The sequence below is a fragment of the Mauremys mutica genome, chromosome 1 (genome assembly GCF_020497125.1).
Source record: "Mauremys mutica isolate MM-2020 ecotype Southern chromosome 1, ASM2049712v1, whole genome shotgun sequence".
NCBI lineage: Eukaryota > Metazoa > Chordata > Testudines > Geoemydidae > Mauremys > Mauremys mutica.
Window position 1 is genome coordinate 116,389,039 of NC_059072.1, and position 18,732 is coordinate 116,407,770.

At 40.1% G+C, this 18,732-nt stretch overlaps 1 protein-coding gene across 1 annotated transcript in view; it reads right to left on the reverse strand.

The window, feature by feature from the left end:
- Positions 1-18,732, reverse strand: part of LMO3 (LIM domain only 3) — a 187,626-nt gene that overhangs the window by 94,820 nt on the left and 74,074 nt on the right. The window lies entirely within an intron of this gene.

Sequence of the window (18,732 nt, forward strand, 5' to 3'; positions counted from 1 at the left end):
CCCATTGTGCTAGGTGCAGTATAAATACACACCAAAAATTCCAGCCCTGCCACATAGAGCTTGCAATCTAAGTTACGCTGGTGCTGAGTACTTTGGAAAATTTCACCCTACCTTTAAATACATTGACTGCTCCAGAATTAGCACCATCTCAGTGGTAGTAAACAATTAGTTTTTTACCTTTCCCTAATGTCAGTGTCAAGTTCAGAAAGCAATCAAGTCATTGTTAAACAGTGGTTCCTAACATATGGACCAGTCTCGAGAGGTAATTCCAACAAAAGCAATTAGTAAGTTTTGTCATAACATTATTTTCCAAGTGTAAGAGTTGAATTAAAATAGCTAGTGATAGAGCCAGGTGTTTAAACATCAGTGAGATACATCTGGCCTTAAAGACGGCTAAAGTTTATAATATTTTGACAAGTTGAACTGGTAAAAGTTTCAGGAGTGCCTATGTCCATTGACTGTGAAATGAGTTATTTAGGTGAGTGAAATTTTTGCCCAACTATCTAAAGTTATCAACCCAGAACCCAATATGGCCATTAAATCATAGGACCGGGAGCCAACATTCTGAGTTCTCTTCAGGTTAACTGGTGACTTGCTTTGCCTCCTCAAACAGGATGACAGATTAACTTCACTGTATCAGAGGGGTAGCCGTGTTAGTCTGGATCTGTAAAAGCAGCAAAGGATCCTGTGGCACCTTATAGACTAACAGACGTTTTGGAGCATGAGATTTCGTGGGTGAATACCCACTTCGTCGGGTGCAAGTAGTGGAAATTTCCCACTACTTGCACCCGACGAAGTGGGTATTCACCCACGAAAGCTCATGCTCCAAAACGTCTGTTAGTCTATAAGGTGCCACAGGATTCTTTGCTGCTTTAACTTCACTGTGTGCTTTAGTATCTCAATCTGGAAAATAGGATTTTCAGAAATAAGGCCCTAAATTCATAGTTAGCTGTCTAAATAAGTGGCCTGAAGTTTTGCTATTGGCTTCAACAGGAGCTAGAATGGGCCCTAAATTAGTGATCCCTATTCTAGTATTGCATGTATATGTGTATATAAAATCCCAATTTATATTTCATATATCTAGAGATATACATCTCTTTACATACATATATGTATGAATAAAAATAAAGAGGTGTTGTACATAGATAAAGGCATAAGAATTTTGTATTTTGACTATTTTATTTATTTATTTTTTATGTATTTTGGGGCTAGATGGAAAGTATTCTCAGTGGACTAGGACTTTCAATATGAAATCTACCAGCAGTGTAAATAACTATTCCCAGCACAACTTCAGACCTAGAATTTAATGTCATATCACAAGAGCTTCTCCCTCATTTTTGTGGTTATTATATATTATATTATATTTTTAGGGCCTGATTTTCAGAAGTGCTGAGCACCCCCTAACCTCTAGCTGCAGTCAGCTCAGCACTTCTGAAAATAAACCCCAAAGTTATTGTTCACAGAAAGCAGTAGCTGACTGCATTATTTACATAACATGTTACAGTGGCTGGACACACTGGGATACCATACAGAAAGCTAAGTGCAAGCATTCACATACTATTGTAAAGCTGAGTGTTATGTTAACGTCAGATGTATCCCATTGTTGTTGTTTTGGCCCACAGAAGGAACACACAGCACTGAGTAGCCAAATATGATCTCCCAACCTGTGGTGGGAGGGGAAAAGTGGTGGTGTGGTTCCTATGCAATCTCTGCTCAGTCCTTCTTGAGAACCATTTGTATGATCTGAGCCCTGGATCTTTGGGGGCAGGAGCAGCAAACTGGAAAGGAAAGAAGAGCCAGGAAAGTATGATCACCTCACCTGGTTGCAACTCCCCTGACCAAGGAGAAAACAACTCCCATTGGAAAAGTGCCTGTCTTTAAAATGCTGGTTTTGAGTGAATTTCTATAAGTATTTTAAAAATTAGTAGGGGAGTAAATGTAGCTTTGTTTTTAATAAAGCTGTTTCAAGTATCTTTATTAAGCAGATACTGTCCAAGTTTTTAACAGAAGGAAGAAAATCTGCCCAATTTCTCCCTCATTAAAACTGACATTCACCTTTTCTCCACCCTATGCCTGATTCTACAGCCATGTTCTGAAACAATTGCTCTAACTGTCCCCATTTTCTAATGGGGGTATTGGCAATGAAGCTTGGTCACTTAAGCTGGTCAAAAGAGAGGGGAAAACCTTGTAAAAATCTTAACTTAAAAAAAGATTCTTTAATTTTTTTTGATGAAATTTGAAAAAAAAGACTGACTCTATAGGTGCTCATATAATGGGGGAGAGGAGGGAATATATCATTTTCCCCATTTAACAATATTTTAATGAAATTTCACAATTTGAAGTTTTTGTCAAGATTAAAGTATTTCACTGCTGTTCATACAAGCAGAAGTAACCAGCTAATGGACCAGATTCAGTAGAGTCTGGGCTTAATGTTCTGCTAAAAACAGAACCTGGCACAGTGTACTTATCGCTGGTAAGATGTTGCATTCATGTGAAAGAATAATAGGCAGGGCAGATTTTTCTCTGCTAAATAGAACTGGACAGGAAACTGTTTTCCTGTGTCTCAAATATTTTTGAGATTTTGAATTTTTTTCCCCATCCCAAATTGGGACAAAACTTGAAACATCAGTTTTGTGAAGTGAAAAAAAATAATTCAGTTGGATCAATCAAAATGTTTGGTTAGATTTCAATCTCTTTTATTTTTTTTTCTCTTTTAGCCCTTTTTTCAGTCTAGCTAGCTTAAAATTCAAAATGAAAAGTCCTTCCAAAATGCAAAAGCAAATTTTTTCATTTTGGAAATATCAGAACAAAATGTTTCAACAATTTCCAAACTTTTTTCAAAAAATTTTCAAGTTTCATCAAAATTGGCCCTGTTTCATGAACAATTGCAGTTTGGACAATTTGGTGCTTTTGGGTGAAAAAATGTTTTATTGAAAAAATTTCTGACCAGCTCTACTGCTAACCTACACTGAGCTGCATCTTGCATATTAAGCAACCTAAAGCAGCATAGAAATACACACTACATTTGCAAAACTAAAAGACACTGATTGAATATTATCAAAGACCAACTTTCAAGTTGGAGTGCTTTCTCATTAAAACTAATGGAAGTCAATAAAATGTCATTGCCCACCTTACTTCTATGTTAGATCAGAGTTGTACTAAGCCACAGAAAAGATGACACTTTCTCAGGTATTGCCTTAGTATCTATTATTTCTGAAAGTTAATGATTTGTAAAAAATACATAACTATTCTTTACAGTATCTGTATAAACACTTGAGTTTTCTATTATTTCTAGCGGTCACAACTACTCAGATACTACAGTGATTGTGGTATAAATGCTTGGATAGTTGTTACAGATAGGAGATGTATTAGATAAGTTCTGTCTGTCTGTGGACTATATCCTGGATTGACAGGGGGGAATGGAATAGTTGATCCAATATTGTAGTTCTCTTTTTCTCTAATGTTAGGGTTTTAAAGTTACTATAGTTCAAATTCTTCTGCTGTTACTAGAGTTATAAACAATTTCCTTCATTTAGGCAAACATTGGCAGTCTCTCAATCCTTGCTGGGAGCTTCAAATGGGCTACCACTGCACCGTGGGGATTATTCTGCTCTCCAAATAGCAGCAATCCCAGTCTCTTCACAGGGCCAGATCAACCACTAGACACAATAGATCTATGTTCCGGAGTCACTTGGTGCGTATGGTTGCATCATAGGGACACCATGATGTACAGGTTGAGCCCTGGAGAACATCAGGAGATTGTCTCCCTCTACTGAGACCATCTGTGCCAAAAGAGGATGCAGCAGGAATAGATCTGCACAAAGAGATCTTCCCACCACCTGGAATGTGATAAATACCAGGGAGAGGGGAGGGCCCCAACTTCTGCTCATCATGTGGCTTGAGTTGGGAGGGGAAGGTGGTCTCTAGCCACCACAGTTGCACCTCCCAGCCGTAGGTTCCCAGGTGAAGGGGGCTCTGCTCACAATCAGGGTGCCATGGCTGTGTGGGAATTAAATAGAATTCCTTGTTTGAGTAAGGAATACTCACCAGTGGTTACAGCACATTTTAAAACACTTCCCCTTACCTTATCCCCTGCTACTCACATAAGTAAGGGTTGTCATGATCTGGCTCTAAGATTAGAAGTAATGTGAACGGTAGCAATAAAAAAAGGGGGTTTAGGGAAGTGGAGAGGACGAAGCTTACAAAATCAAGGCCTTGATTGCTTAGTTCTGTTATTATACATGATTAAAAAACCCCAAACCAGAAAGCTTGGGTTAAAAATACTACAAAAATGAGTTCTGCAAACATCAAAGGTCATTTGAGTTTCAGCTCCTGTAAGAAGTTAAGCTATGCAATATTTTCATGCTAAATTGTGTTTTAGTTGCTGGTGACAATGTGTCTTTGGAGAGTCCACTGCGTCCAACTTTCTTTTCATTCAAACAACTCCCATCATCCCACATGCAGTCATCTTCACTGAATCCCTCTCCATCTGGATGTTAGCACTGACTGGGCTACGACTGAAGTGTGCTACTTTCAATGGCATATCCACCAGCTGAGAAACTGGCCACCACTGGGAGCACGTGACTCCCTTCTGGTGCTCTCTGTTAGACTCTGCGTTTTGGCATCAATTACATACAGGTGCTGCTTCCCTTCTTTGCACCTCTTTCCCTCCATGCCCCATTCTCTCTTTAAACCTCACCCTTAGGGTGACCAGATGTCCCAATTTTATAGGGACAGTCCCGATATTCAGGGCTTTTTCTTATATAGGGACCTATTACCCCCTACCCCGTCCCGATTTTTCACACTTGCTATCTGGTCACCCTACTCACCCTGCAGCCTTCATTTGTTTTAATCTGATTCTCACTGTTGAGCATAAAAGTAATTTCTAGGAAAAAAGCTGCATACGCAAAATTGTTACTTATTGTTAACATGCCCAAGGTCACAAAGCAGGACTGTGGCACAGTCAGGAATAGAACTCAGATCTCCTGCCTCCCGTTTGTATTTAGTTATATATTCATTCCTTAACTGTTTTAAATGAATCCCTGTCTACATTACAGTTGAAGTTAATTTAATCATAGTTGTGCGAAACTAACACTGTTTCATTAATGAGGGGGGAGAATTGGGTATTTTTTATATCCATGTGATATTACTGTGCTACAGACTGTGTAGCAATTTACAGTCTGCCACATGTTATTTGCACTTCAGTGATATTGCTGCTACAGGTATAATGTGGCCAGGGCACTCGAAATAATAGTGGTCCTTGGCAGATATGTATAGCTCTGGATGGTGGAGAATGGACGGTGTATTTGCTGAATATGAAAAACAGATAGCAGGCGTCTATTGAGTATAGCCATGATAACTCAAGTACCTTTCAGCAATGGCAGTATAGAGTTCTGCCCTTCTAGTCACTGGTATTTGCCTACCACTTCAGTAAGAAGTATACTTTTCCACCCATCCTCAAAACAAACCATGAACAATGCTTCATGGGTTCAGAAAACCAGAGTAACAATATCTTCTCTACTGGAGTACACATGATTTTCCTATACTGTCCCATTTTTAAAAATAAGATTTTAAGCCGTTTTCAAGAAAAAAACCCCAAAACTATGTAACCAGAAGTAAAATGTGAAAGCTAGTCAGTAGCACTAATATTGCAAAATAATTTGTTTGTATAGTACAGTTTGTGTACAAGTTTGTCAAGCAAAATCTCATACTATGTATTAAAAACCAAACAAAACCCAGGAAATATTGAAGATGAAGCATCAAAAGGACTGCAAATGGAACACAAGGTTTATTTTAAATACATGCAGACAATGAAGCTGGTAAGAATTCTTCAGCAAGGATCTGTAAAGGCTGAACTAGGGAAAAATGCATAGATTTTAAGATAATCTTTGGGTTTCATTTGTCATTTAGAGGGGTTAAAATTCATACATCTTCCATAAAAGAGTCCATGCCAGATCTAGTATTACTTTATAAGCCCAGTGGCCCAAATTCTGCTCTCATTAGCGTCAAAATATTGACTTTCAGCCAAATGACTTTGAGCCAAAAGGGGGGCTATACTCCGGTCTTAAGTGGGAGCAGGCATCGGGGGGCCCTTAATTTTTGGAAATGTAATGAGAGACTATCTTAAAAAATGTTTTTTCAATACCCCGGCTAGTTAATATGGATTGGAAGGGATATATACTGTATATATATACAATAGACTGTAATAGCCTCTTTCAGACTGGTAGATAGAACAGTGTTCATGAGAAATAATTTTGAAGGAGACTCTGGTTCTAGGTGTTTTAGATATCACATGAATTATTAGATTCCACCCCCCAATGTAGAGATGGAGCTTGAACCATGTTATCCTGAGGGGAAGAGTGTGCAGATCTGATTCTCTGGTTCAGCACAAGAGAGCAAAGGAACAGCTGCAAAATTCAGATCTGGATCCCAGTTTAGGGAAACTCAGGCCTAGGTTTTTAGCTGGTGCTTAGGTCTGCTTATTTATTTTATGTGATAATTCTCCTTGGGATCCTATATACGCATTTTTATCAAACCATCCCTGTTTAAGAGGCTCTGACAACACCTAGGTGGGAAACTTTGAGATGAGATGAGCCACTCTTTTTGAAGGAGAGGGTAATACCAGAAGGTCCTCAGTTATGTGTGGAATTATTGGAGAGATCCATATATGTGCATTACTGTAATAAAATTCTGATGATTTGCAATGTGGATTTGATAGTGATGCAGAACCTCTTGACACTTTAACTAATCCAGCGAAAGGGCTCTTAACACGCTTGTCCCCCTCTTTTCCTGTGTAACAGTGCAGTAAATGTCATCTGAGCCACCAAGTTGGGGTGGTCACTTTTAATTTGCTTTAAAGATCTGCTTTCAAAGCCCAACTATGTGTCACAGCTAATGGCACACTCTATCTTAACCTCCTCTCTTGCTATAATGTTCAGAGAGAGATTTTGCCAAGATCAGATGGAATGGCAATAATAGCAAATAAAAATCTAAATTAAGGAAGAGAGAGTAAATAAATTTTTAATCATACAAAATTTAATACTTATGTTAAGGAAAAGAATATTAAAAGTCATTTTATATAGAGTGAATTTATATTGGAGCTGATTTTAAAGTTGTGCAGCTTTGAGTGATATGATAATCATGGTTTTTTTTCCCCCTCAGTTGTACTAGGGGATTGAAATTTATATACTCAATAACTAGAAAAGAATCATAGAGGATCAGACTGGAGGAATCTGTCTCACTCCATTTTTTCCTGTCACTCCCATAGCGATTTTAATATTTTTTTTCTATGTCTCTGCTTATTGCCAGTGCCAAACATTGTTTTCAGATACAGTTGGCTTGGAAATGAGTACTTGAAGCTGCTCTCAGCAAACACCACACTTTCCAGGTACTACAATGATGTCTTTAGAGCTATATATATTCTCTAGCATATTTATATATATATATGTAAAATATGCTAGAGTCTCCTGCCAGCTGTAAATTGACTAAACAGACTTGTTGTGAACCATAACATTTTAACTGTTTTAAACATTTGACTCATGAATTTTGTCTTGGGAAGAGAAAATGGACTTGAAAAAGCGTAATTAAGAACATTTGCCGTTCCTCCTTTTTCAAGTAGAAATGAGAAACAATGTGGCTAGGGCACTGGCTAGAGAAGTGAGTTCTGTTCCTGCTCACCTTGAGCAAGTCACTTTGCCTCTCTGTGCTTTGATTCTTCCATCTGTAAAATGGAGGTAATGAGATTTATCATCCTGTACAAAGTGCTTTGAGATCTTTATATGAAAATGATATGTAAGTGTAATCCAGACACCACCTGGGTGTGGTGTTCTGTCCCACCTAGTGGCACCAAGACCACTTAGAGACAGAGATAAAATAAGTCTGCTCTACAGCCCTAGCTAACAGCCAGTTGGCTTTTAGCTCATGCTGAGGAGGCTTATTCACGAAGCTCCAGAGGTCCCCAGTTCGATCTCGCCTGCTGGCGACCAGGGTCTGTCGGCATTACATAAGCACTAAGTATTATTAAGTATTTTGGGCAAAATACTAGAGAACTACTGATGAATGTTAATCCTTTAATTTGTTATTACCTTTTTATATTTAACTTGCGATGAATAAGCTAGTGTCCGATTTTCCCTGTAAGTTGTGGCTAGAGGTATTGTTAGTGTATTGAATTCCGCACAGAAAGTGAGGTATGCGTTACATAAAAATAGTAAAGCAAAGTGGTTAGAATGCATCATCTTAATGTTTTAGCAAAATGCTTTCTGCATGCTGCAACAAAGCCATGAGACTTAGGCCAGAAGAGCTGTGGTATTTCAGGACCAGATTGAAATAAGCAGATAAATGTTCTTTCTCATTAAATAATTTAATTGAAAAAGGAACTATACAGCTGCTTGCTCCAGAACTATAAGCCTCCTTTCACCCATTTAAAAACTTCCATAAATATGGGTATCTCCCACTTTCTGACATAGGCTTCTGCTTGACATGTTTTATGATCATGCATATTGAGCTCTGCATTTGTTTATAATGGAAAAAAGCCTCCTCTGTGATGGACATCTATGAGAATTTTGAAAGGTTATAGCACAGTCTGTCAGTAGCTAATAAAGCCACAAAATAATTCCTGACAGAAGTGATATTGTGCCAAACTGCTGTATGTTGTCAGTGAAATATACAAACAAGTTAAGATGACGAATCCAAATGCAATTTCAGATACTCTGACTTCATATACACAGATACATGCATATTCCCCTATATATCTCACCATTTTGTCCATCTGTCCAGTCTATACACTTGTATTTAGTAACACAGTGGAGGTGAAAGTCCAGTTATGGAAACTGCAGTGAACAATTTATTTTGGGGGCACTTGGGTTCTTCTGTGTTCATGCAACAGTGTGGACAAAAGTTCGTGATATCTTGTGTATGAGCATTTAGCTCGTTACCAAACACTGGGTTTTGAGATTTTATTCTCAGTATTTGTGATAAGGATAATTTAATGTTATTAATATTAACCAATTTATTAGCCTCTTTGGAAAAGATCATGAGGCCATATAGTCTGTAATTCTTTATATACATAAGGATCCTCACTTCATCCACCACTGACATGCAGCCACATCTGATATATTGAGATAACAGCTTATTAATTAATATTGTATTACAATATTACTTATTGGCTTGTAGACACTTTCCATACATATGTAAGACACAGTCCCTGCCCCAAAGAGTCACAATTTACAAAGACAAGCAACATATCAAGGGGTCAGGGAAGGATAAAACAAACAACTTCCCCGCAAAAAACTCCTCCCGTGCCAAAAAATATTGACTGTTCCCAACTGGCCCCCTACTTAGCCATTATTAGTTAGCAAGTTCATATAGTCATCACAGTAGAAGTAGATTGTGAGAGATGATTTGAAGGAGTTAGAAGCTATTGACTAAAGTTGGTTGAGAATTTTCTATCAGAATGTTTTTGACAGAAAATGCATTTTCCACAAAACCAAGTATGTTTGATTTTGCCAAAATCTTTAGTTTAGACTTTTCTGACAGAAAAGCAAAATATTTTCTTTCAGTTTGTTGAACTGAATCAAAATATTTTGTTTTGGTTCAGTTTGACATTGAACTATATCTGCCTGGAGCTGCCACAGTGTCTCATGCTTGCATTCTCATCTATGGGCTGTACTCTTTGGCTGTACTACATCTCCCATGATGCATTGTGGTCTCCTCTCTAGTTGAACCACTGCTCTGCATCATAGGAGTCCTATGACTGTGCGTCATCTTGGGAGATATAATCTGGTGAGAGAGGTCAATTTATAGATGAGAATAGAGGCTCGAGATATCTGGACTACAGATCCCATTAGGCACTGTGGCAGCTCATGAGGACATAGTTCAATGTCAAACTGCCCCACAATAAAGTGTTCTGACATTTCTGAATTTAAATTGAAATTTTTCAGAATTTTCCATTCAGTGAACATTTTTGAAAATTTGATTTTTCATCCCAATTAAGGATGAAAAATAAATTTGGCATATTGGAATTTCCCATGGGAATTTCTGGTAGTGACTTTGCAGATAAATTCATGTACAGTATAGGGCATTCCACATGTAACCCACAGGTGAGTGTGTATCACAGGTCCCCCTCTGTACTAATCCACAAAGGATATGAGTTTGCTACAGATCCCAGCTAGAGAGATTTGGCTTTTTTGTAGCAGCTCATGATTTTAGCTCTGGAGGTCCCCACTTCAGTCCCTGGTGTGTTGGCAAAGATGGTGGCTGTCGCACATGGAGAAGTGCTTTAGTTTTATATCTCAGATAGCACCTCCTAGCATCCAGCTGGGGTCCTGAATCAAACTAGAGGGAAGAGTGTCACCTACTGAATCACCATTACCACTGCTTGCAGCACCTGGGATTTTTTCCTTGCAGGTCTCCTACCCACGCACTGACCCAGCATGACTCTTTCCTTAGTGAGTGCTGACAAGTTCACAGCCAAGGTAATATAACTGTAAGCCAGATGAAAATTAATATTATAATTAGGGCTATCAATTGATTAAAAATGACTAAAAATTAATATTAATTGCACTGTTAATAATAAAATACCATTTATTTAAATATTTTTGGATGTTTTCTACATTTTCAAATATATTGATTTCAATTCCAATGCAGAATACAAAGTGTACAGCACTTACTTTATATTTATTTTTATTACAAATATTTGCACTGTAAAAACCAAAAGAAACAATATTTTTCAGTTCACCTAATACAAGTACTGTAGTGCAATCTCTTTATCATGAAAGTTGAACTTACACATGTAGAATTATGTACCAAAAAAACCCAAAACTGCATTCAAAAATAAAAAATGTAAAGCTTTAGCGCCTACCAGTCCACTCACTCCTACTTCTTGTTCAGCCAATCACTCAGACAAACAAGTTTGTTTACATATTCAGGAGATAATGTTGCTGGCTTCTAGTTTACAATGTCACCTGAAAGTGAGAACAGGCATTCACATGGCACTGTTGTATCTGGTGTTGCAAGATATTTAGGTGCCAGGTGCGGTAAACATTCATATGGCCCTTCATGCTTTGCCCAAGTTCCAGAGGACATGCTTCCATGCTGATGACAGTTTCTGCTCGATAATGATCCAAAGCAGTGCAGACTGACAGATGTTAATTTTCATCATCATGAGTCAGATGCCACCAGCAGAAGGTTGAGTTTCTTTTTTGGTGGTTTGGGTTCTGTAGTTTCCACATCAGAGTGTTGCTCTTTTAAGACTTCTGAAAGCATGCTCCACATCTCATCCTTCTCATATTTTGGAAGGCACTTCAGATTCTTAAACCTTGGGTCAAGTGCTGTGGCTATCTTTAGAAATCTCACATTGGTACCTTCTTTGTGTTTTGTCAAATCTGCAGTGAAAATGTTCTTAAAACGAACAACTTGTGCTGGGTCATCATCCGAGACTGCTATAATATGAAATATATGGCAGAATGCAGGTAAAATAGAGCAGGAGACATACAATTCTCCCCTCAAGGAGTTCAGTCACAAATTTAATTAATGCATTTTTTTAAACGAGCATCATCAGCATAGAAGCATGTACTCTAGAATGGTGGCCAAAGCATGAAAGGGCATATGAATGTTTAGCATATCTGGCATGCAAATACCTTGCAATGCCAGCTACAAAAATTTCATGCGAGCACCTGTTTTCACTGTCACGTGACATTGTAAATAAGAAATGGGCAGCATTATCTCCCATAAATGTAAACAAACTTGTTTGTCTTAGCAATTTGCTGAACAAGAAGTAGGACTGAGTGGACTTATAGGCTCTAACACAGTGGACCCCAACCTTTTTCATCTGGTGGACGCCGGATGACGAGCCACTGAGGACCGTGTCCGGCAGATAAGCATCCACCAAAATGCTGCCGAGAAGCAGCAACGTCAATAGGCATCACTGCCGACAAACAGCGTCATCCAGAGGTGTTGCTGCCAAAATGCTGCTGACAAGCAGCGTCATTCAGAGGCATTGCTGCTGGAATGCCACCGAAAATCAGAGGCATTTCGGCAGCAACGCCTCTGGATGCTGCTGCATTTTGGCAGATGCTTGTCCGCCGGACAGTATGCGGGTGCACATAGATGCCCCGGTGGGCGCCATGGTGCCTGCGGGCACCACATTGGGGATCACTGCTCTAAAGTTTTACATTGCTTTGTTTTTGAGTACAGTTATGTAACAAAAAAAATTGACATTTGTAAGATGCACTTTCACGATAGAGATTGCACTACAGTACTTGTATGAATTGAAAAATACTATTTTTTATTTATAATTTTTATAGTGCAAATATTAGTAATAAAATAATATAAAGTGAGCACTGTACACTTTGTATTCTGTGTTAGTAATTGAAATCAATATATTTGAAAATGTAGAAAAACATCCACAAATATTTAATAAGTTTCAATCGGCATTCTATTCTTTAACACTGCGATTAAAACTGCGATTAATCACAATTAATTTTTTAATCACGATTAATATTTTGAGTTAATCGCACGAGTTAACTGCAATTAATTGACAGCCCTAATTTAATAGGCCTGAGATGTGTTTCACACTCATGATTACATTTGTAGTACAATAGTATAATGATGGGGGGGTGGGGGAGAAGGAAGTAATTTTAAGTGTTGACATTGACTTTCAAATAGCCCTTCAGAGCTGTGCTCTTATAAAACTAAAGATATGTCACAACATCCTGTTCCAGATCCAGATTTTGAGCATCCAAAGTGTTTGAATCCAAAGGTTTGGTTTGGGCCCATTTGTCAGAGAGGAGCCATTTACAAACTTTGTACCCAGGTTCATATTCCAACTGTCTTCCTCAAACTTTCTGATTAAAAACAAACCAAAAAAATTCCCTGCAAATAAGTAGCATTGTATAAACTGCCAATTTTTTTATAATAATAAAGGTCAGGAAGTGGTATAAGCAAGTGCTTTTAAAATAAACAAACCAAAGGAGGCAAGTCTGTCCTTGCAGAATCCTACTTTCAAGAGCTTATTGTAAAAGATCAGGCGAGGTTGAGAAAGTAAGCATGGAAGAGAAGCAGCAGCATTTGCTACAGGGGAGCTCTCAATAACTAGAGAACTTTTATGGTACCACCTGAAGCCTTCAATCTCAAACTGTAAAAGGCTGGAGTAGAGGCAAGGAATTTATTTAAACAATACTTTGCATTTTCATAATCAGAAGATGTCAAGGTATTTTACCAAAGAAGGGAAAAAAAAGGCCACATAATGCCCTCAAACATGGGAAATTTTTATCCTATTTTACAGATGGGAAAACTAAGGCACGTTGAAACTGAGGTCAAAATTTTCAGAAGTCTGTGCTGCCACAAATTAGTTCTTGGATGCTCAAACAGGCATGTTACATATTAGGGCATATGGGGGATTTTCAGAACAGGAGTTTAGTTGTCTGGGTCTTGAAGATCCAAGATGGTCAGGCTGAGCTATGACTAAAGAGCTAGGTGCTCAATCAGCTTTTTTCAGAAGTACCGGTATATCTGTTGGCATATTCCCTCTCTGCAGATAGCTGACCAGGCAAATGTGTGCAGTCTAGCAGACGGAATTGCTAGCTCTGTCACCAACCACAACAGGGTATGCTGCATTTGGACATGCCAATACTCCCCTTTCAAAACTGGTGTTGCTGTGTGGATGCCGTTGGCAGTTGGCTGCCTAAGCAAATAAAATGTATCCTGCAATTGATGTATAGGATGTTCAAAAGTGCTCAGCATTGGTCTAATTCTGCTCCCAATAGATTTAACTGGGAGCTGAGTTAGATCAACAATGAATGCATTTGAAAATCCCACCCAATGTGTCTGTAATAGCTTCCCTGCTTACTGTACACACATCTTTTGAGACATGAACCAAAAACTCCAAGTGAAACTGAAGAATCTACCAAGTTTAGCTTTATTTGGGATCTAAACAGAGTATTATTTCCACCCAAAATTTGTCATTTGTCCAAGGTTCACCTCCATAAAAATTAGCAAGGGCCTGTCAGTTGTGAAGAAAAAATTGAGTAAAGAATACAATTGTGACTAATATTTGGAAAAGATGGGGTGGAGCTGTGACTTTATGAAAGAAGGTATTATTCCTTACCCAGACTTCATGTACTATTGTCCCATGGTACAAAGAGCAGGTTGGAAAATACAAAAACATTTGTAGCCATAAGGGCTTCCAGGTTCCTCTAGGACTTCCATGAACCTGTTTATGAGATTGGTCATACCCTACATTTGACACGAACTCAATCCTAGCCCAAGAATAAGGGGAACTCTAGCTGAAAGACAAGAAATAGAGAGTGAGCAGAGGAGAAAAACGGCAACAGTTGGGGAGAAGCTTTAGTGTAGAGAAGGGAACGGAAGGAGATAGAGGAAGGAAGAAAAGCAAAGATGCCAGCAGGAATAGAGTAGTGGCATACAGTGGCTTAAATGTGAGGAGAAGCAGCATTCTTTGAAAAGTGTAAGGGTATAAAATAAGTCTTCGCACTTTTTCTAAAAAGCACCTTGAACTTGGAAAGCTCCACATACTTTATGATCATTAACTAGATAAGCTTCACAACATGCTGTATTGGATTGATGGGGAAACTTAACCAAGGTCACATGGCAAGTCAGGAACAGAACTCAGAATTCTTGACTTTGTCGTGAGCTCTTTCCAGTAGTCAACATTCCCTCCCTGTCAAATACTGCCACCTCCTTGAAACAGACCAACACAATAAAATACAAAGAACATAAATACAGCTGCGGAACACTGAATGTAGCAGAGAAACATTTCAGGTACTTATCTCATTCCTTTTCACAAGGAAGCTTTGCTTATTCCTCAATCAATTTCCATTATCACTTTTTTTAAAGGTTCATTGCTAACCAATGACAAAAATTTGTCTTTTACATCCCCTCATCACACATTCCATTGACATAGGGACCTAGTGCCATTATCTGGAGAGGCGAGCTCACAGTCTAGATGATTCCAGCCAATCGGATATGATGATATTGTATTACCAGTTTCATAACATAAATGAAAAAGATGGCCTTCATTTTGATGAAATCTGTAAAGTAGCTATTGTGCTTGTTTGGTATTGCAAGGTCCAAATGTATTATTTATGCAATTTTCCTATTGAAAGGAAAAACTGAAAGAGACTATTTCATTTTACAGCATTCAGTGAAAGCTATTGTCTCATGAATCTGAACATTCCTGCATTTTATCACCTTGGAATGTAGAAGCCAACTCACAGATCATACATAGAGAAGATTTTTGAAAGTTTGAAAAGTGTTTTTTGAAGAAAAAAGAAAGACTGAAGATATTATTTGTGTTTGTACGTAGGCTAAATCAACACTTAGCTTATCAGAAAGGTCTGAAACAAACTTGATTGACTCTTGTAGTACATTAAATTGATAATAACGCAAGCAGCCTGACCCCAGAATTTCTGTAACAATAGAAAACATCTTAATTAGTAAATCAACACTTATACGCCAAACTAGCATCCATTTAACGATCTCAACACTATTTACAAACAATGAATTAAGTCTCACGCTACCACTATAAGGTAGGTAAATACAATAATTTTGAAGATGGAATCAGTGAGGCACAGAAAAATGAAGTGAATACCAGGTGTTACACAGCAAGTTCCTGATGCATTGTGGGGCGGACCCTTGGGCTCAAGTCAGTAGAGCCAGGAATGGAATCCATTTAGCCTGATTCTCAGTCTTATCTGTCAGAGCTAACGCTAAACCAGGCCTGCACAACATGCGGCCCGCGGAGCCTCACTGTGTGGCCCGCGGAGGGATTCTAAATCCCCCACACGGCACTATGCGGGCAGCCCAGAGCCCTTTGAATCCCAGCCGCGGCCGGGATTCAAAGGTCTCTGGGCTGCCCGCAGAGATTCCCAGCCGCGGCTGAGATTTAAAGGGCTCAGGGCTCCCCGCCGCTGCGGGCAGCCCAGAGCCCTTTGAATCCCGGCCGCGGCTCCAGCGGATGGGCTGGGGCTGGGATTTAAAGGGCCCGGGCTCCCCTCAGCGGCAGGAGCTCTGAGCCCTTTAAATCCCTGCCACAGCCCCGGAAAGCTCCAGGTTCCCCCAGCCACCGGAGCCCTGGGCCCTTTAATTTGCCCCTGAGGGCTCCCAGCCACCTCTTCACCTGGGAGCCCTTGGTTGATTTAAAATCAAGTATCACCTCCCCATCCCCAACCTTGCTTTTTGGCCCACAGCTATTTTGGTGGGGCGGCGCTGGGGAAGGAGGGTTTGTTTCTGCAGGGCTGGGCAATGCTGGAGCGAGGTGTTTTCGCGTGGCCGGGAGGTGCTGGGGGGTGTGTGTGTTTCTGTGGGGCTGGGGGGTTTCGGCCCTCAGCTGTTTTCTTTGGCGTAATGTGGCCCTCGCCGCTTTACGAGTTGTGCAGGCCTGCTCTAAACATGGGGAAAAGGCCTCATCTGAAGAGGTGTTAAGCATCTGCAACTCCCACTGGTATCAATGGAAACTGCAGGTGCTGAACACTTCTGAATAACAGGCCAAAAAGTGCTATACAGGCTTCTTTGTATGTAAATACTATGTTCAAGTTGAAATGCAGCTGTCATCCCAAGACCCTCCCTCAATAAAGGAATACCATTGGGGCACAAATACTGCCCCCCTCATATTTTCTAAAAGCACTTTTAATGCAGTGATTGTGAAAGGTGCTGGAAGGGTACCAAAGTCCATTGTTTATCCTCACACAACAGGTACAGCGAAGGGCAAGGTTTATGCAAGTTTCCCAATATTTTCCACCCAAGGAAGAAATCCATTCCAATCCCTTGCCCTCTGACCCCCAATTTTTCCCTTGTGGCATTGAAATTCAAAATTTAAAAAATGTAGCCCCTGTTTTTTCACTAAGGGCTTGTGAGATGAATCTGTAGATAATGCTTCACAATGTTTCAGAAAAACTGACCCCAGATTTAGATTTGCTATGTTCAAGCTCCTGATTTGTGGTTGCCACTGGTGAACATTAGTGCAAGCAAAGTTTTGTTCCTATAAATGTGCATGGAAAAAGTCCAGGCCCATTACCAAGACTAAATTTATGGTGAAATAAAATGTGTTTCAAGCAGAAGCATAAATAGTACAGGCACCATTGAAAATTGAAGCCCATAAATTCATTTAAACTAAGGGTAGGTCTACACTACAGGATTAAGTGGCTTAAGTTACAGAACTCCAGCTACGTGAATAACATAGCTGGCGTTGATGTAGCTTAGGTGGACTTATTGCGGTGTCTACACCTCACTGGGTTGATGGAAGAAACTCTCCTGTCGATTTACCTTACGCTTCTCATTGTGAAGGAGTACTAGAGTTGAGGGGTGAGAGATCTGCGGTCGATTTAGCAGGCCTTCACTAGACCCGCTAAATCAACTCCCGGTGGATTGCTGCAGTGCTGATCCATGGTAAGTGTAGACATACCCTCAGAGGCAGTAGCAGTAGCAGGATGAGCCTCTTCTACACAAGCGTAATGTCATAGTCCATTGTTTCTTGCACAACTGATTCCTCCTTAGCAGCTGTCCGATTGTGCCTCTCTCTAACAGGGTAAGCAAATATGCTGTTCTTTTACACAGATGGTGAGGGAAATCATACATGACAAATTCCTATTACAAATTGTAGGTGCTGCAACATATAAACCAAATAAAGGATGATGCACTGGAAAATCAGGCCCCTCCTGATCGCCCATTTGAATATCTGATATACAAATGTGTAAAGGAATGCAACTGTCATGAAATCAAATGTAACAAAAATAATTAACAGGAGAGAGAGAATTCTGGTACATTGATGGGCATTAGCTCTAGTGATAGGTTATTGATGATGTCTCTCAGCTCCTGAGCACCAGGGGCAGCTCTAGAAATTCCGCCGCCCCAAGCAGGGCAGCGCACCGCGCCGCTCGCGCCGCCCTTCCCCGGTCCCGCGGCCAGGGCAGAAGTGGCTGCGGACGGTCCCGTGGTCCCGCGGCTCCGGTGGAGCATCCGCAGGCATGCCTGCGGGAGGTCCACCTGAGCCACGGGAAGAGGGGACCCTCCGCAGTCATGCCTGCGGCAGGTCCGCTCGTCCTGGGGCTCTGGTGGACCTCCCGCAGGCATGACTGCGGAAGGTCCGCCGGAGCCGCCTGCCGCCCTGCCAGGACAATGCCGCCCCATGCGCCTGCTTGGCGTGCTGGGGTCTGGAGCCGGCCCTGCTGAGCACGATGGCTTAGTACTCCGGGTATTTGCTTTTCTCAAATATTCTGCAATATGCACGTAAAACTCACTGTTTTGGTGACCATTCCTGCCATGGGGACTGTCTTCTTAGTATATTCAACAAAAAAAACCACAATGGGTGAGAATGTGGTCAACATGATTTTGTTCAAAAGTACAAATAAATATCCATCTACTAGTTTTTTGCAGGACTGAGAGAAGGGTGGACTACTAGCCTGAGAACAGAACTGGGCCACAGGAATTCCAGAGTTATAATACCATGCTGGCACAGATTCCTTCTGTGACCTTGGGCAGATCACTTAACTTTCAGCTTCACTTTTCCAATCTGTAAAATAGGGGTGATAGATTTACTCAATTAGCTGAAAAAGGGGGTGGGGTGCACTGCACTGGGAAGGAGTGCTTGCTTTATTTGTAAAAGTATTTACATTTGCAAAGCTCTTTGAAGACAAAAGTATTTGAATACGGCAAGCAGGGCAGTTTTGAGAAGAGGGACCACTTTTTTCCATGAAATTTTTCATGGAATAACATCCA